The sequence below is a fragment of the Diceros bicornis genome, chromosome 22 (assembly GCF_020826845.1).
Source record: "Diceros bicornis minor isolate mBicDic1 chromosome 22, mDicBic1.mat.cur, whole genome shotgun sequence".
Classification (NCBI taxonomy): domain Eukaryota; kingdom Metazoa; phylum Chordata; class Mammalia; order Perissodactyla; family Rhinocerotidae; genus Diceros; species Diceros bicornis.
In genome coordinates this window covers 11,698,661-11,719,230 of record NC_080761.1, presented here as the reverse complement: position 1 = coordinate 11,719,230, position 20,570 = coordinate 11,698,661, and the positions used below count along the sequence as shown (strand labels likewise).

The 20,570-nt window shown below is 39.7% G+C and overlaps 1 long non-coding RNA gene across 1 annotated transcript in view; it reads left to right on the top strand.

Moving 5' to 3' along the window:
* Nucleotides 1-3,234: 3,234 nt before the first annotated feature.
* The window catches only part of LOC131419964 (uncharacterized), a 128,588-nt gene continuing 111,252 nt past the window's right edge, over nucleotides 3,235-20,570 (top strand). Inside the window, exons 1-2 of the long non-coding RNA XR_009223412.1 lie at nucleotides 3,235-3,413; nucleotides 3,576-3,745. This is a non-coding gene — a long non-coding RNA (uncharacterized LOC131419964). The remainder of the gene's footprint in view (nucleotides 3,414-3,575; nucleotides 3,746-20,570) is intronic.

The window sequence follows — 20,570 nt, the reverse complement described above, 5'->3', positions numbered from 1 at the left end:
TGTTCCTCTATCCCACCATTACTGCCCTCTTTCATTAGAGGGCACTAGATATTTCCTAGTCTACCATTTTATTCCCTGGTAATTTCCTTTTTATTTTTATTTTTTGGTATAATTTTCAAAATGGTTGCTCTGGGAATTGCAATTAACATCTGAACTTATAATGATAATCTAGTTCAAATTATTACTAACTTGGGGCCAGCCTGGTGGTGCAGCGGTTAAGTTCACGTGTCCCGCTTTGGCAGACCAGGGTTCACCAGTTTGGATCCTGGGCTCAGACCTGTGCACTGCTCAGCAAGCCATGCTGAGGCAGCATCCCACATAGAGCAACTAGAAGGATGTACACCCATGACATACAAGTATCTACTGGGGCTTTGGGGAGAAAAAAGGAAAAAAGGAGGCAGAGTGGCAACAGATGTTAGCTCAGGGCCAATCTTCCTCAAAAAAAAAATGGTGTTGCAGAAAAAAATGAATTAAAAAAATTATCACTAACTTAATATCAATAGTATACAACAATTTTGATCTTATATAGCTCTGTTGCTCCCTGCTCCTTTATGCAGCTATTGACACAAATTATATCTTTATAGACTATGAGCCCATCAACGTAGATTAATAATTATTGCTTTAAGCAGATTTCTTTTAAATCAGGTAGAAAAAATAAGGAGTTACAAAAAAACACATTTATACTGTCTTTTCTATTTACCTATGTAGTAAATATTTACTTTACTACCAGTACTCTTTATTTCTTTATGTTGATTAGCATTACTATTTATTGTCCTTTTATTTCACCTGAAGAGCCCTGTTAGTATTTCTTCTAGAGCAGGTGTGCTGGCAATGAACTGTGTCAGCATTTGTTTATTCAAGGATGGTCTAATTTCTTCTTCATTTTTGAAGGATAGTTTTCCCAGATATAGAATTTTTAGTTGAGTATTTTTTCTGTCAGCACTTTGAATTTGTCATCCCACTGACTTCTGGCTTTCATAGTTGCTGGTGAAAAAATCAGCTTTTAATCTTATTGAGGATCATTTATATGTGATGAGTTGTTTCTCTATTGGTTTCAAGATTTTGTCTTTCAAGAGTTGGATTATGATTTGTCTAGATGTGAATCTGGTTGAGTTTACCCTACCAAGAATTCATTGAGTTTCTTGGATGTGTAGATTAATGTTTTCCATCATATTTGGGAAGTTTTAGGTCATTGTTTCTTCAAATATTCTTTCTTCCCCTTTCTCCTCTCCTTCTGGAACTCCTATTATGTGTATGTTCTTCTGCTTAAAGATGCCCTTCAGGTCTCTGAGGCTCTGTTCATTTTTCTTCATTCTTTTTTCATCTTCCTCAGACTAGATAATATCAATTAACCTACCTTCAAATTCATCAATCTTTTCTTCTGCCTACTCAAATATGCTGTTGAGCCCCTCTAGCGAGTTCTGCATTTTAATTATTATACTTTTCAACTCCATTGTTTCTATTTGGTTTCTTTTTATAATTCTCTCTACTGATATTTTCTATTTGGTGAGACATTTTTATCGTATTTTCCCTTAGTTCTTTAGACATGATTTCTTTTAGGTCCAAATATATTTAAAATAGCTGATTTAGGGGGCCGGCCCCGTGGCACAGCAGTTAAGTGTGCGTGCTCCACTTCAGCAGCCCAGGGTTCGCAGGTTTGGATCCTGGGTGCGCACCGATGCACCACTTGTCAAGCCATGCTGTGGCAGCATCCCATATAAAGTAGAGGAAGATGGGCACAGATGTTAGTCCAGGGCCTGTCTTCCTCAGCAAAAAGAGGAGGATTGGCATCGGATGTTAGGTCAGGGCTGATCTTCCTCATAAAAAAAAAAAAAGCTGATTTAAAGTCTTTGTCTAGAAAGCCCAATGTCTGAAATTATTCCCGGATAGTATTTATTCATTAATTAATTAATTATTTTTTTTGTGAGGAAGATTAGCCCTGAGCTAACATCTGATGCCAATCCTCCTCTTTTTTTGCTGAGGAAGATTGGCTCTAAGCTAATATCTGTGCCCATCTTTCTCCATTTTGTTTGTGGGATGCCTCCAGAGCATGGCTGGATGAGCAGTGCATCGGTCTGCACCTGGGATTCTAACCTACAAACTCCAGACAACCAAAGCAGAGTGCGCGAACTTAACCACTGCACCACTGGGCTGGCCCAATTAATTGCTTTTTTCCCCAGTGTATGAGCCTTACTTTCTTGTTTCTTTGCATGTCTTGTAATTTTGGTTAACAACTTGACATTTGAAATAATATAATATAGCAATCAGAAAATTTTTATTATTCTGGAAATCAGATTCTCCTCCTCCCCAGAGTCTGTTGTTTCTGTTTTTAGTTTTTGTTGGTGTTTGTTGTTTAGTGATTTTTCTGAAGTAATTCTTTAAAGTCTGCATTCTTTATCATGTGTGGTGGCTGATGTCTCTGCTCAGTTAGCTTAGTAGTCAGCCAGTGATTAGACAGAATGTTCCCTAAATATCTGGAACCATTACTTCCCCCAATCTTTACCAAGCTACTTTCTGTGTGTATTGGGGAACGCCTTCAACATTCATCCAGGCATGAATGTTTCCAACTCTGTCTTGGCTTCCACTTCCTACTTGCACAGAGCCTCAAGGGCAGCCAGGGACAAGTATTTGGGGCCATCTCAGGTATTTTCTGAGCTTGCATACAGGCTTACTTATGCACATGGCTTTCTACATTCCCAGGAATATGTTGGAACTTTTAAAAGCATAATGCACACATCATTTCTCAGCCTTTCCTTTTGAGTTGTTTGGTTAGTATATTGTTTGTGTCAGCTGTTCTCCATTGCTGTAAGCAGCTGTGCTATTAAAATTCTCACCAATTGCTCCCTGAGGAGAAGCCCTTAGCACCACTGAGTTTGACTGAGGTCAAATAAAGACAAACCATTTGAGTGGGGTTTTCCAGGGAACCAATAGACAGGCAAAAAAATGACAGTTCTTTGGGAATGAGGTCCTGTCTGTTCCTCCCAGTACCAGGAATGTGGGCTGTTATTTTTAAGGTGACCACTGAGCTGGGGAAGGGGGATGGGACTAAGGTAAGTTAAAACACTACAAAGCTCACTGTTCTTACAAAGATTCGGCTGTTTTGTTTTGCATAAATTCACCCAGGGTTGCTTCAAGTCAGAGTTCTAAAAAAGTTGATTGGCAATTTTTGCCAGTTTTTTCATTGCTTTGATGGAGGGGCCCATTTTTGAAGGTCTTTACTATGCTATTTTTACAGATCCAGCTTGGAAATCTTCAGTTATCATGAAAATCTTCAAATGAGGAGCAAACCATTTCTCTCCAAATGGCAGATAATAAGATGTTCTAGAATGAGACAGCATTTTGAAAGTATATATATGGAATGATAGCTCCATGAATGTTAACTGATGTTTTACCAAAAAAAGTCTCATAATCAAGTAAGTTGCATAACATTGGGTTGAACAATGTTTAACAGACTTCCTTATTGCAGGACTTCTCAGTGATTCTGATATACAAGTCATCTATCATAAATCTCTATGCAGAAGATAATGTGCCACATTTTTTAAATTTACCAAAAAATTAAACTAGTTTTTCCACAGGTGCTTTGTGGGACTGGTGTTCCAAAGACTAAGTGAAACACACTGTCTGAGATGTCATTCCTGTCCTCTAAGGTTCTGTAGTCTGGATTTGCACTGTCTAATATCATAGCCACTAGCCACATATGGCTCTTGATCACTGGAAATGCAGCTAGTCTGAATTGAGATATGCTGTAAGTATAAAAACTGGATTTTGAAGACTTAGAACAGAAAAAAAATATTTTTTAATTGATTACATATTGAAATAATAATATTTTGAATATATTTACTTTAAATAAAATATATGATTATTAAAATTATTTTGACCTATTTTTTTTTTTTTGTGTGTGAGGAAGATCAGCCCTGAGCTAACATCCGATGCCAATCCTCCTCTTTTTGCTGAGAAAGATTGGCCCTGGGCTAACATCTGTGCCCATCTTCATCCACTTTACCTGGGATGCCACCACAGCATGGTTTGACAAGCAGTGCGTCGGTGCGTGCCTGGGATCCAAACCTGCGAACCCCGGGCCACCGCAGCAGAGTGTGTGCGCTTAGACGCTACACCACCGGGCTGGCCCTCACCTATTTCTTTTTACTATTTTAATATGGCCACTAGGAAAGTTAAAATTATACATATGGATTGATTTGTATTTCTGTTGGAAAACACTTGTCTAGACCTTTCCTGGAAATATCTTATCATTATTTGAAACCAGGTCATAAACTCTGTATCTTGTTTATCAACTCTGGGAAGTTACAGGTTTATGTATCTTTAGCTCTTAAAATAGTGTATGTACAGTACAAAAGAGACAGAGAAAGTCATTATATTTCCTTAATACTGAGTTTTCTTTTTAAAGAATCCTGATAATAATAAATGTGACCAAAAAAAATGAAGATATTCAAAAAGGAGAGTCTGGCTAGTGTATACCTCCTGTTCTGGGGCTGGCACTTCTAAATATTAAATGTATCAATTATACCTGATATGTATCGCTGTTTGAACAAGGATTCTGGCTAATTAACATTACTTACAGGAATGGCATGTACCCTGACAATGATACTTACGATTACTTGTTTCTTACATTGTGCATTTGACTTTACTTAACATTAGTGAAGGTAGCCCTGCACCCAAGCATAAGGGAGAATTCTCCTCAGGTGGGTAAATGTAGAGCCCTTTGGAATGACTGGAGTGGCCTCCATTGGAAGAGTGGTCTAATAGTTCCAATATCCTGGGGAAGGGCAATTATGATTTGAGAGTATAAAAAGGAAATGCTGACTGAGGAGGAAAGAAAGATGGTGGTTAAGAAAGCATGAGTTGAGAGGTGTCAGAACCAGTCAACTAATACCCTGGGAGGTAGCCGTGTAAGGAAACTGAACGAACTAAACACCAATAGGAATTATCTTGAGATCCCAGTCTTGGGGCACACTGCTCAGAATTGACGTATTGAGACCATTCTCCCTTAAAGAACCCAGTGGGCTTCAGCAGAGATCTGGATACATAAGCATCACTGCCGCAGGAGACCTTGGAATCTACTGAATTGAGAAAGATGAGTCTTCAGCATCACCCCTTGTGGAAGCAGGAAGCAACAGCAGTAGTGGACTCATGAGCTTCCAGTCTCTTCACCTGGGTGAAACTGGACAGACCTTGCCTCCTCTTTAGACTATGTAAGGCTCCAGGGTTCCAGGATAATTTAACAAGAAGGTACACCAACTAGGAAGAAAATGGATTTCCTATAAATGAGGCAATTCCTGCCTTGTGTAAGCAATTCACTAGAAAAGTAAAGTGATATGGACCATATTTTAATTCCAAGTTTGTGGGGGAGTTCATATCAGACTATACACAATACACCATTTGTATATATCCCTCTTGGCAAATAACTCTCCCCTCAGTTGATCGGATAAATTTCCTCCATTCATGTTTTCATTTATCATGTATTTTCTCCTTCTAGAATCTATAGAGATTCATTTTGGCCTATAACATCATAGTCTATGTTATAGATTCACAAGGTGCCCATAAAATGATAAACTGAAATGTATAATTAACATTAACAACATTAACATTTCATAATAATACATTTTCTTAAAGCAACTGGATAAAAAAAAAAGATTATTTGTAAATTTCCTACCCTCTTTTGCTTATCCCTGTAGAGCTTAGGTCCAGATACTTGAGCTGGTGGCAGCTTCTTGCCAATGCATGGACTCCTGCATTAGTTACTGTTGGCATGCACTCACATCAAGATACCTGTAGAATTTAGGTAAAAGGATTTAGTAGGGACTTTTCACAAATTGGCACACTCAGATTCCCCTGTCCTAGCTAACAGGACAAGAGTTGGTGGGATTCTATGTGAAGAAACATTAGCTTCATATTTAACTAACTAGCTGAGAGGACACTTCAGTGGACTTTGATGTTATAAAGAAGACACACACCAATGTAACTCAAATTACGTTGGGCATTGCCCAAGTCTCATTTTCCTAACAAAAAGCTCTGTCTTCTATTCTCCTCACATCTACTTGCTGAAGTAACATGAGCTCTAAGTATCCAAACAAGTTTAGCCTTACCTAGATTTTCACAGAATGTTCTGATCATGAGTTATTTTAAAAAGGTGTTAAAGATAATGTAAACAAGATGTCCATGCGCAGAGTTCAAATAAAGCTCAAATGTTTTTGCTGCTTTTGTTCAAGAATTTTAAGTATCAAAATCAAGAAAGTGAATCAAGGCTTTTCTCAATAAAACTATTTGAGAAATCATTGTTGAATTTTTACAGGAGCAAAACTAGCTTCAACTTTCATAATAGGGAAGAGCTTATGTACAAACATCTATACAGATATAATAATAATAACTATTTTACTTTTTTATTGTTTATATTATTTATATTTTATATTATTAATCTGTTTTCCTCTTCCATCTCTAAGTTCACTTGTGAAGTAACTTTACAACTCTTCAAGTTTATAAGATAAAAATCACCTCCAGAGTCTTCTCTTCTAGGGTCTTATTTCCAGAAACCACCACACGTTACCTGCCTTGCTTCTCCAAGGAAGCAAGTGGCCGTTTCTGAAAGCCTCTGCTTGGCTTGGATGGGAGCCATGGGTTAGAGCCTGTAATGAGGGGTGCGCTGCTGGCAGCAGGAATGGCATTGCTTGCCTTTTACTCCCTTTGCCTTCTTCTAAAGGAAAGAGGACATTCTTGGGAATTGGAAAGTTCACTAGATGGGTTCAGATGATGGAGTCAAAAGTATTGGCTTCATGCACTTGTTCTATGATGTATTCCATGACATTCCTTCCCTTCCCTCTTAGAAAGCAAACTTTCATAGAACCAGGGTACCTTTATCTATTTATACTGCATATTAAAGATTAAAACAGTTTTCTCTTTTAGGAAAAAATAGCATAGGATGTACAGCCAGATGACTTGATGTGGAGGCCGACATTGTCATTTACTAATTAGGTGAATTTGGGCAAGTTACTTAATTCCTTTGAGCTCTGGTTTCCCTTGAAAAAAAAAAAAGAGAATAACTGCTTATCATTTAGAGTTGCTATGATGATTATACATGTGTCTGTGGGAGTGCTAATCAATAGAAAGCAATCTTATTAGAGAGGTGGCAGATTGATGGATTTCCCAGCTGTTACTCTGTCTCCCAGGTTTTCAGTAGCAGCAGGAGTGACTATTTTGTGCAGTCCTTGATGCCACTGCTGGTGTCATTTGCGGTCCCAAAGTTCTCTTCCATGAGAGAGAGTTTGGCGTGAGCATTGCTCAGTTGCTAATACTTATTCAGTGTGGTGGAGAGAGCATTTGTTAGTCAGATGACTGGGGATCTAATTCCAGCCCTGCCATTGCCTAGCTGTGTGAGCTTGGGCAAGTCATTGCACCTCTCTGGGTATCGACAATATCCTCATTTTTTAAACAAGTGTTTGGACTAGAGGATCTTTAAGGTTTTCTTCAGTTCAAAAATTCTAAGTCTCTCATTAGTTTTGACGTTATATAAGTTATTGATCCTTTTTGACTCTTAGGTACCTCAACTATAGAATCAGCAGTGGCTATTTATTTTTAGTGGCTGCAAAATTTTTTGATATTCCTTCCATTGAGAGGTGAGATCTATGTGCCCTCCTCTATAAAACTGGGCATGCTTGTCACTACTTCAATCGATAGACTACAGAGGAAATGACCCTACATGAATTCCGAGGCTAGTTCATACAGGATGATGCAGCTTCCTCCTTGTTTCCTGGGATAGTCATGCTACAGCCTGAGCTGCCATGTAAGAAGTATCTCTATCCTGAGGCTGCCACGCTGTGATGAGGCCCAAACTATAAGGAAACGCCATGTGTAGGTTCCCCAGTTGACAGTATCAGCTGAATCCAGAGTTCAAGTCATCCCTGTCCAGATGCCATGACATGTGAGTGAAGGTGCCTCCAGATTCTAGACCCAGCCATTAAGTCACCCCAGCCTTTGAGTCTTCCTTCTTGAGGCCTAAATAGGTTCTGGTACCAATTCCAGAGTTGGGGGGAGTTCCCCACATCAACAAGCAATTCTGCAGGAGACCAGCTGGGAGTCCTACAGTTCAACTCAATTCTGACACTATCTAGTTGGAGATAGCATCAGGTCCTACAGATTAAGCGTCCAGTCCTACAAGACTGCCCCCCACCAACACCACACTTCAGACGTCAGTCACAAGCCTAGGTTGTCACCTGTGCTTCTGACCTGACCAATTGGCTACAAACTGGAGGTTCCAACAACCCCCTCCCACTCAGGATGACAATCACAACTTCAGCTTGTTACCTGTACTTCGGACCAACTGCCTATAAATCAGAGGTTCCCACAATGTCCTCCTTTGATTCAATTAATTTACTAGAGTGGCTCACAGAACTCATAGGAAAATTTTATTTACTAGATCACTAGTTTATGATAAAAGGATATAACTCAGAAGCAGTCAGATGGAACAATCGGTATAGGGTGTGGGGGATCAGAATTGGCCACCCCAAAATGTGTCTCTTTGCCTTGGCTTGATTATTTTTAAAAACAAAAGACTCTCAAAGAAATGTTGGTCTTCCCCCTAACTGCCTAAAATAATTTAAGATAAAAAGTCTGGGGCCGGCCCCGTGGCTTAGTGGTTAAGTGCGCGTGCTCCGCTATTGGTGGCCCGGGTTCAGATCCCGGGCGCGTACCGAGGCACCGCTTCTCTGGCCATGCTGAGGCCACGTCCCACATACAGCAACTAGAAGGATGTGCAACTACGACATACAACTATCTACTGGGGCTTTGGGGGGACAAAAAGGAGGAGGATTGGCAATAGATGTTAGCTCAGAGCCGGTCTTCCTTAGCAAAAAGAGGAGGATTAGCGTGGATGTTAGCTCAGGGCTGATCTTCCTCACAAATAAATAAATAAATAAATAAATAAAAAGAAGCAGCTACACTTATGTCTCTTCAAAAAAAATAAAAAATAAAAAAGCCTGTCTCCAAGACGGGCCATCACCATAGATAACTCTGGGCATTGGTAGACTGTAAGGGTCCTTGCTAAGCCCATCCTTACCAAAGTTCTGTACACCAAACATTTGCTTTTCCATTTCCATGTGAATTGCCTTCTTCTGCTTTGAAGTCCCAAACCACTACCCCCAACACCCTCCTTTGTCTTGAGCTGCAGATGCTATTTAAGATGGCAATCTCGGCCAGATGGTGGAGTTACTCAGTTTTCCTGGGTCTCTCCCATGTATACATGTTATAAAGCTTTGTTTGATTTTCTCCTGTTATTCTGTCTCATGTCAATTTAATTCATAGCCCAGCCAGAAGGACCCAGAGCGGGTAGAGGAATTGTCTTCCTCCCCTACAAGGGCAAGGGCACGGAGCCTCTATGCCCTCTCCAGGTGCACCTCTCTCCCCAACTCTCCTCACCTTCACCAATCCGGAAGCTCTCTCAATTCTGTCCTTTTGGGGTTTTATGGAGGCTTCATTACATAGTCATGATTGACTAAATCTTTGGCCACTGGCCATTGACTCAACCTCCAGCCCCTCTCACCTCCCTTGAGGTGGGGAGCAGGACTGAAAGTTCCAACCCTCTAAACACCTGCTTCGTTCCTCTGGCAACCAGCCCCATCCTTAGGTTGCTGAAGGGCTTTTCACTAGTTGCCTCATTAACATAACAAAAGACACCTTAATCACTCTTATCACAGGAAATTCCAAGGGTTTTAGGAGTTCTGTGTCAGGAACTGGGTCAAAGCCCAAATGTATATTTCTTATTATAAATCACAATATCACAGGCGCCAGACATGGTGAAACAGAGACAGGCTATCCTTCCTATGTCCTGTCTAAATTCACAAACCACAGAATCTGTGAGTCTTGTAAAATAGTTTTTACACCACTAAATTGCAAGGTAGTTTATTATGCAGCAACAGTAACTGGAACAGAGACTAATAATGCCATATTATATAAACATAGGAGGTTTTTTGCAACTCTGTAATTCTGGGTTAAAAGAAAGTGAGGAAAAAGGTCATGAGATGGGACTAAATTAAGCAAATAGTGCTGTGGCTCAGACCTTAGAACATCCCCTGTAGTGCCACGCATTTCACTGGTGAATACTCCTGGGTAAGTGGGCTTCTGTTGTGGAAGGCATCTCCTCTATGACTGCTCTGCCTTGCCTTCCCTCTTCCCATCATACCAGCTCTTGCCTAGACTGGATCGTGAAAGGAAGAAGCAGTAGAACCGTTTAATGATATTGTGAGACAGGCCCTGTAGGAATCTAGAATGGTCACAGCGCTGTTGAAATCACATCCTAAATTTGTCCTTCAAAAAAACCTTTGGTAAACAAAATCTCATACATCTCCAAACTGTGTATCCATTCCTTTCTGTTTCATTCCATTCCAGTCAGTGTTGACGGGTGAGATCACTCCATGGAAGGATGCTGGCTGCTCTGCCAAGTCACAAAAGTGTATCAGGCAGAATCCTGGCTTCTAACTAATCCATTGACAAGAGTATATTGGTCATTCTGGTGACTTAAATAAAGAAAAATCTAAAGACCAAAGCCACAGTCCTAAAGAACAATGTGACCACTTTGCTCGGATCTGCTTAGGATGCTAACAGAGCAGGAAGTACCTGAGGGTTCGCAGATAGGTGCTGATTTCCACGAAGCTCAGGTCTGTTATGTGAGAGCAGGGGCTGAGGACCAGACTGTCCAGTTTAAGACACTGCGTCACAATGAGGTGGACGATCCGATCCCTCACCTACAGGAGGAAACAAACAAGAATTTATTTTCAAGCACAGGTCTCTCTGCACAGAGAAAACAGGACAATACATCAAGTGTGTTAGAAATATAAGTGTGCATTTGTTCAGATGCATTATAACCGTCAGCATCAGCATCATATTAATAGTTCTCATTTGAGGAGTGCCTAAAGTGTGTCAGATTCTGAGCTAGGCACTTTATATGCACTAGCTCTAATCCTTGCAGTAATCCTACAAAATAGATGTTAATATCCCCACTTTACAAATAAGGAAATTGTGGGTCTGAAAGTTAAATGTCTTGTTGAGACTGTTCCAAGGTAACTGGCAAAGTTAACAGTTAAATCTAGGGCTAATGGTTCCAATGCCCATATTTTTTCTAATGCACTTTCCGTTGAGAACTGACTGATAAGAGTCAGTCATCTGATTAATAAAATCAGCAAGTAAGAGAGACCTTGATAAACTGATGATATAAAATGGAATTAGTTATAAGATTCGAAAATGAACAAGTTTAGACCAAGTAGGTTCAGTTTTAAATTATTATTAGAATAAATGAATTATGAAACTCTGAGAAATTGAAGTGTTATAGAGGATCAAAATATACCAAGCTGGAGCCTAATAAACTTAGGAAAATCAAATCAAATATATGATTAACCCCAAGATTTTATGTGATTTTTCTGCTTATTTTAACCACTGCTCATCGTGTTTTTATTCTTAACCATCATGTTAATGACTATGTAGTACTCTATTAATAGGAAGATTTTATTTATCTCCCTAATATCATCATTATAAAAAACCACTAATAAGCACCTAATTACAACTAGGATGGTGCTAGGCACTCAACACAGACTCAGATTTTCCCCCTCACTATTTATATTAGAGCAAGATCTTAGAAGCCCTAGCCTTTCATATACACGTGGATATTCACACCCACAAAGAAGGGCAAATCAAGTCCTATACATCCTTCACCCACCCCTACTATCCATCTCTATGTCTTTACTAATATCTATATTATCTGTCTGTGTTCTATCATCTGTCTGTCTAACCATCTATGATATATTATAGTTATGCTGTAATATCTACTCCCTTGACTCATTATAGTCTGATTTAAGTGCCCATATACAATTATGCTCCTTATATAAGCAATGAGTACAAAAGCCCAGTTTGCAAACCTTGGACTCCATCTGGGCCACAATGCTAGTCTCAAGAGCAAAGAGAGAATGCCCTTCTTCCATGGTGACTCTCTTAAGAACTTACTGCAAAGCATGACATTCAGAGATCATAAAGGATCTTTGACATTCCAGGACACAAAAAACATGGAAAATCACAGGAAACATCCTGTCCAGGATACCATGTTTTGCTAAGTTATTTCCTCATACACACAGGTGATCCACACTTCAAGGAAACCCTATGTAAGAGAAAGTCAAACTTAGAGAGTAGGCAAATTAGGAAGTAGCTACTCATTATACAAATAATTCCAGGCAAAGTTCCTAAATATAACAAACCCTCACTATGCATGCAAAATGAGATTTGATTCACAAAATTTCAACTGACACATCATGTACTGTGATATAGCCTGGTCTCACCCCAGGCATTAAGTTAACTCAAATTTACAGAGCACTGACCACGTGCCAGGAGCTGTGCTTTGCTTCATGATGAATAGCTAGAGCCCCAAAGACCTTTTGGGGCTGAGCTCCAAGTCTGTGATCTTGCGTGTCTGTTTTAGTGCCAGAATCTACAGAATACCCATTGGAATATATAAATCAGAGAGGCATGGAAGTGCTTATCCCATATTGTCCTTAGACTAACTAAAGAACCTCAAATATTATAGTGACACAGCATTTATTAAACCAGATTCACATAATTTGAGCAATAGGCTCTGCCCTTGTATACCATCCATCATCTTATTTAGGATATCAAGGAATCTAACATGGCATACATAAGGCTAAATTAGGAGCTCTTCATTAATTAGATGTGAATGACTAGAAATTGAGTAAGATTAAGCTATTGTTGCTATGTGAGCTTGGTGTTTTTAGTAATAAGAGACTAAGAATGAGAGCTTATTTCTTCCCAAAATTTTGAGTTTGTGAAAGACTTCCCCAAACATATATAAATACATCATTAAGCAAGCTGAGAGCAGACTGTCAACTTTTAATGGAGAATTCCTTTCAAGGACACGACATTTTGATTAGAAAAAGAAAAAAAGAAATGTGGTATTGTTTTTCTCTCATTACTTTATTCAGGGCAGTGTTCAAGGCAAGAACACTTCAGAGCCCAAGATGAAGCTAGCAAAAGAGAAAACTGAGCACATAAAAATTTTAATTCAGGGGCCGGCCCGGTGGCGCAAGCGGTTAAGTGCGCGCGCTCCGCTGCGGCGGCCCGGGGTTCGCTGGTTCGGATCCCGGGCGCGCACCGACGCACTGCTTGGTAAGCCATGCTGTGGCGGCGTCCCATATAAAGTGGAGGAAAATGGGCACCGATGTTAGCCCAGGGCCGTCTTCCTCAGCAAAAAAAAGAGGAGGATTGGCGGATGTTAGCTCAGGGCTGATCTCCTCACCAAAAAAAAAAAAAAAAAAAAAAAAAAAAAAAAAAAAAAAATTTTAATTCAACTGCTCACATCAGAACATCCTTTCACTGGCTTCCAATCAACCAGTATCAAAAAGCATGATGACAATCCATTCTCAGCCAGAAGTACTGTCCACCCCAAGTTCACAGAATTGAAATCAACACTCAGTGTGTGAAAATCAGCCTATGACCCATTGTCACATCACCTTTGGCTAGTCATATCTGGAGGGAGAAGTCAGACTCCCTTCTCCTTCCACATAGATGGGAGCCAGTGGGATACAGTGGGGGGAAATCAGCAAACCTGGATCCAGGCTTACAGCTTTGTGACCTGTACCGTATCTCTTTCAACTCCTGAAACCTCAATGACTCTACCTGTAAAATCGGGATACTGCCACTTCTCACACAGGAAAGATGGGAAGCTAATGAAATAGTGTGTATAACAAGTGTCTTCTACTGTTTCTGGACCACGGGAGAGGCTCAATAAATGATAGCTATTTTCATTATCTCTTATTTGTTCAATAGTTTGATTGAATTACTGTTAAGTACTAGTTCAGTTACAAAAGTGGCAAAAGATCCAGTCACGGGTCAACTTTTAGACTATTACCTACTCCATAACAAAATAGCAATGTTTCCTTAGGGAAATCATATTTGCTCCTCCAGTTTCAAATATTTCTTCTTTTGAGTAGTCATAATCCAATGTTCAAACTCTTTATATCACACAGCAAATATGGGATTCTTTCTCCCCTTAAACACACATTTCACAGCATTACTTATGATGAAGTAAGAAAGCCAGGGAAGCATTATTAGTTTTATGTTCTGAAAATGTAGGAACATAGACACCAATGACAGTCAGTCTGAGCCCAGGAAGTCTCACCATATTGAGGCCAGCAACATTAAGCGCAGTTACCACTCCTAAGTTCTCCAGGCTTCTGACCAGGCAGGCCTCGGAAAGCTTGGGGACTCTCCCGATGTTCAGGATCCGTGGGTGTGGACATTGCAGGCCCAGGGAACCTACGCTCCTGGTGGTAAGAGCGAAGCAGCCAAATACTTCCATTTTGTGGAGACAAGGGAAGGAAAAAAAATCAGTAAAATATTATGCTGTGCTCCCTGATCCATTGCACATGAGCAGATCCCTAAAGTCACCTGAGTCACATTTTTACTTATTTATGTGGAAAGTCTGCATTTTAATGTCATATTTGAGAAGTGACTATATAGTGCTGATAACATGAAATGAGTTGGTAAATTTAATCAACGGATGAATAAAATTCACAAAGCATGGTATCCTCAGCAAATCCAAGCCATGTTGATTCTCCTTATTCATGATAGTTATGTTCTATAAAGCTCCTGAAAAAACTGGATTAGCAAGTACTCAATCATTGCTCCCAGGGGAAATGCAGGGTTAGGTTCCTGGGGGCCTCTGGTTGCAATATTTTTATTGACTGAACAATACATAACCTTGTTTTATCTGTTTCTGTTTAAAAGCACCTTATTTAATATATATTATTGATTCATTAACATTGAACTCATGGCCAACAGCACTGTAACTCATGCCTAAACAAAGTTAGTCTGACACACAGATTTTCTCCCTGAAGCATTTCTCAGCCTTCTTGCCCTTAGGAACACTAGACAGCACTTCAGTACTATGCTTGGGGCCCATTTACAGCAAAATCACTAACAAAAAGCACAAAAATGTGAAAAACATGGCACTAAATAGACTGTGAAAAGGACATTGCTTTACAGCATGAGAGCTGAAACACGAAGGCAGAGCCACTTCCTGTAGGATCTCAGCTGAGAACACGCACCTTGGGCTACTCAAATTTGTCACCACTCTGCATATGTCCACCAGTGACCAGGAAATCACCACAAGTATTGATTTTGGGGTTACAAATAAATTTTAGTAAGTAGGCTAATTTACAAATATGGAATCCATAAATAATGAAGATCGACAATACCAATACACTAAAATAGCAATAGCATATATGGATAAAGGCAGCTTACAGCAGAAGCAGCAGTACCTTAGTTTGTGCTAGGGACACCCAAATTACAGGATAGCAATGCTCAGAGCTCGTGGAGATTTATCAAAAATATGTTCACATTTCTTACAAATTGATAGTGCACAAGAATGTGGAACCGTCCCTCATTCTCAAATTACAGGACATATAAAATCAGTCTGATTGCTTTAAAGCATTAAGGCTTACAGGAATTAGTGTATCTATTCTAGTAGCTGGTGCTATTGGTGTATTTTTCACCTATTTGTCTGATTTGGGTTACTGCTTGCATGGGTTTTAGAAGCCTCCACTTGCAAAATTTCAGTCACAGTAAGGGCAGAGGGAAGAGAGTAGGTCATAACATTGTCTTCTTGGTATAAGGTTGCAAGCCCATGAGTTGGCTTTGAAGGAATCAGGAAACTCCCCCCAGCTCGTTTTTTCGTATGACTTTCAGGTAAACGATTAACTAAGGCAGCAGCTCTCCAAATGAGGTTCCTGAATCAGCAGACACTTGTTAGAAATACAAATCCGTGGGGCCCACCCCAGACCTAATTTATCAGAGCCTCTGTGGGTGGGGCCAACAATCCGGTTTAACAAGCCCTCCAGGTGATTCTCATGGCTCTAGTTTGAGAATCACTGACCTCAGGAATCTTCCTAATCATGTCCAGGTCACTTTAGTAGTTAACAGAGGCATGTGAGTCCTGGGTCCATGATTACATCTTGGATAATTGAGTTCATTACTAAATAATGAAGCTTGAATCATATATTTCTCAGAACCAGTACAAAATAATAAAATACCTCTTTAAACTGATAGTATACTTTTAGGACATTATTTAAAATCAATTCATATTAAAATTAATGAGTTATTGTGAAGTGTTTTAACATATAGCCTATTAATTTATTGCCCCATCCATTTATATAGGTTAATTTGAGCTACAGAATTTTTCTTTTTTTCAGGGAAAGATTCTCCCTGAGCTAACATCTGTTGCCAATCTGCCTCTTTTTTTCTTTTCCTCCCCAAAGCCCCAGTGCATGGTTGTATATCCTAGTTGTAAGTCCTTCTTTTTTTTTTTTTAAAGATTTTATTTATTTATTTATTTTCCCCCCAAAGCCCCAGTAGATAGTTGTATGTCATAGCTGCACATCCTTCTAGTTGCTGTATGTGGGACGCGGCCTCAGCATGGCTGGAGAAGCGGTGTGTCGGTGCACACCTGGGATCCGAACCCGGGCCGCCAGCAGCGGAGCGCGCGCACTTAACTGCTAAGCCACGGGGCCAGCCCTGTAAGTCCTTCTAGTTCTTCTATGTGAGCTACTGCCACAGCATGGCAACTGACAGACAGGTAGTGTGGGTCCGTGACCGGGAAACAAACCTGGGCCACTGAAGTGGTGAGAGCGCCAAACTTTAACCACTAGGCCATCAGGGCTGGCTCAAGAATTTTTTTTTTAAAGGCAATAGGAGAGTGAGTATTTGGGTGTGAGGTGTGTTTATGTTGTGTGGTTGTGTGTTTGTGAGTGTATTTCTGCATATGTTAGCAAAAGTCTGAAAGAAAAATCTAGCATATTACAATGTTCAAATTATAATGAAATATGATATAAACCATCATAAGAACATTTTTTCATAAGGAAATAATTAATTTCCCAGTTATCTAAATAAATGTTTACTATATTAATTGTGCTACAGCCAAGTAATTCATAGTCCACTGGAACTTGTTATTGTGAGATATGATCTATATTGAATAGAAGTCAGATTTTACTGAAAATTATCAGCGAAGTAAGGGAATGTGTACTTTAGTGTCAAAAGGCCTTCACCTTTTTGCAGCCTATGTTCTTAGCACCAGTCTTTTACCTCTCTGAAGCTCAGTTTCCTCATCTGTAAAGTGAGGATATTGGACTTGGACAGCTCTGTGGTGTCTGATCTAAAATTCTACCGGAGGTGGAAACTGAGCTGGAAATGCAAGAGTTAGCCTGAGCACGCGAGAGTCAGAGAAGAGGAAACACTTGAGATAGAGTCAAGTACTGAGAGCCTCAGATATACAGTCATGCGTTGCTTCATGACAGGGATATGTTCTGAGAAATGCGTCATTGGGCAATTTCATTGTTATGAAACATCACAAACCTAGATGGTATAGCCTACTACACAGCTAGGCTATACAGTACTAATCTTATGGGACCACTGCCATATATGCAGTCTGTTGTTGACCAAAACTTCATTATGTGGCACCTGACTGTGGTCTTTCACTGTTGACTACTGCAAGATTGGATGGGTCATGCAGGACCAGCAGGAATGATGGACCTAAGGGAAGAAATACTGCAGAGGCATCAACATCAGGGTGCAAAGGAATGCTGCCTTCCTATAGTCCTGGGGGAATGTATTTGAGATGCTATTCATACCTAAGAAAAAGTATAATTCCCTCTGGAATTCAGCCCACCTCAGGAAGCCAGCAAGATAACTGAATGATTGCCTACTGCCATTCAGTTACGATGTCTTTCATGTGCTGTCGACCTCACTGCCTGTCCCCTATTCCTATTCTTTTACAGAGTTTGATCTCCAACATGATTATCTGACCTTGGACCTTCACCTGCTTCCTACTAAGTTTGTCAGATCTTCCAGCAGCAAGGCCTTGATATTAGTCCCAAGAGATTTTACTCAGCTTTTACCACCTTGTTTTAAAATGTAGGTTTTATTATTATCCAGGAATGGTGAGGCCAACAGATTAGGAGATGACTGCCATTGAAAAGAGAGTTTGTTACACTCACAGTTCCCAAGAGAAAGGGCACACCACACCACAAGGGGCCACTGGGGGAAGCACTAGTGTCAGTCAAGAGGCAGAGGGAGTGAGGGGAAAATGTAGACAAGAGCCTTTGTTGTGGTTTCCAAAGGAAGGAATGGGTGAGGCAGAGTAAGCAGGCTTAGGATTGGCCAGTTTGAATAATTTTGGAGGGCTCTAGGGCATGGGGGCTTTCCCTTGTTGTCTGGTACTTAGCCCTGCAGTTATAAGGACAGGTAGAGAGAGGCCTGGAGTGTAAGAGCTAGGTAAAGGAGGTAGTTCAGGGGTATGGGCTTTGGATTGGTTGGTTTGCATATGAAAGTCTCACTTGCAGGTAAATCCCTAACTATTTCTAGGAAATGGAACCTTGGGAGGGACAGTGTCTCCAGGGTCAGCAAGGCCCCAGATATCAAAACATCAGAATAAAGAGATATACTTAATACACATCTCGAGTGGCCATTTTCCTCTGGTTAGCCTCAACTTTCTGTAGTTGGTCCCCAGGTAAGACACTATCAAAAGAAGGAAGCCTCTGCTCACAGCAGTTGAAGTCAAATCCCTAAGGAATAGCTTTTTACTTGATATGGTCATATATGCTACAGAGTGTGAAACTGAGTTAAATATTTATAGGAGACAAATGTCTGAAAGCCATTGTCACTATTCAATAACCCCTGAGAAGTTCATTTAACCACTCAAAACCTCTGGGCTTTTTTTAATGTACTCAATAGTGATAATAATATACATCAAATTTTTATGATAACCAAATGAGGTAGGGCACTTTAAAATTATAAAGCACTCTGTAAGTTTTAGCATTTATAGTTATTTTAACAACATGAAAATAGATTAACAGAGGCAAATACCACAGTATTTATGGATGAAATAATATATCTTGGATTTCTTTAAATCATCCCAGCAAACAAACAAAAAGTAGAGGGGATTGATGATACAAGATTGACAAAATACTGGTAATTTTTGAAGCTGGATGATGGGTACATGGGAATTCTTTATATAATTCTTTTGTGTATTTGTGCACATTTTCATAATAAAAATTTTTATTTATTTATTTTTTTGGTGAGGAAGATCAGCCCTGAGCTAACATCCATGCCAATCCTCCTCTTTTTGCTGAGGAAGATTGGCCCTGGGCTAACATCTCTGTGCGCATCTTCCTCCACTTTATATGGGATGCCGCCACAGCGTGGCCTGACAAGCTGTGCCTTGGTGCGCATCCAGGATCCAAACCCAGGCCGCCAGCAGCGGAGAGCGCACACTTAACTGCTATGCCGCGGGGCCGGCCCCTAATAAAAATTTTAAATGCAAGTTGAGAAACATAGAGAAAAGAAGTATTAGACTTTAGCAATCAGTAGAAGATTGCTATTCTAAAAAAAACCCAAACTCTGCTGTGCAATATTTATTTTTTCTATCATGAATCAAAAGCCCATCCTCTGTCCTTCGAGTCCTGGATTGCTAAGGTGACTTGATCTTTTCAATGGTTCCAAATATCTCCAGGCGAAAACTGACTTAGGTTAATCAAATTCTTATTACAATCCATTTATGTTAAGCAATGGAATTCCTAATGGTAAAATTATAATCAACATGTTATGACTGTTTTATGATGAGAGGTCCTATCCAATTAGGGAATTTCCCTAATCAAAGGCCCTTCACTCTCAAGAGAGCTTGACTGAATAGCAGTGGAGGTTGCTTAATTAGTGAGGTTAAAACATCCTTCAGAAACAAGGTCAAGATGACATTTCTATCTGTGCCAAGTTGATGAAAGAATCCTCCAAATACCACTCAGAAATCTTGGTGTGAAAATTCCTCTAAGACTTATCAACAAAAAAGAAAGGAAAATATATTGATCTTATTGGACTGAATGGATTTTTCTTTAGGCACATTCTAGGTGTTGGATTCACATAAGCATTTCCTTAAACTTTCCATTAAGTGACCAACTTTTTGCTTGAGAAAACTTTCCCCAAATTCATTATTTTTGTTTGAAGAAATAAGAATCCTTTAAAAAAAAATCCATGAACCGTAACTATAAGCCAATCAACAGAGGAAATTAAAAAAAGTATCAATTCTCTGAGTCTTCTTTTCATGGTATCTGTAAAGCCGCTGAAAGAGACTGCAAAAAGCACTGAGTCCGTCTGTGCAATAAAAGATGAGCCATGTTAAGAGACCCTTTAATCAAAATACCATATACAACACCAGAGCACCTGACAATTAACGCGTCTGCTAGAGGGAAGGAGAGAGGATGAATCTACACAAATATACCCGGTGGTATCAGTCCATTCAAACTACGAAAAATTATCTCCTGTTTCTTCCCATAAAAAGAATACCTCAATGATGAATCCTGAAAAGTTCTTTCCGTTGTCTGACCGAATAATTCTGCATTACCCAAATGATTAAATTCTTGGTAGACTGCATCAACTTTCAAACCCCTCATTTAATTTTGTGTACTTTAATATAGCCTACAATTATAGGAAAATATTACCCACTCTCTAAAAACATT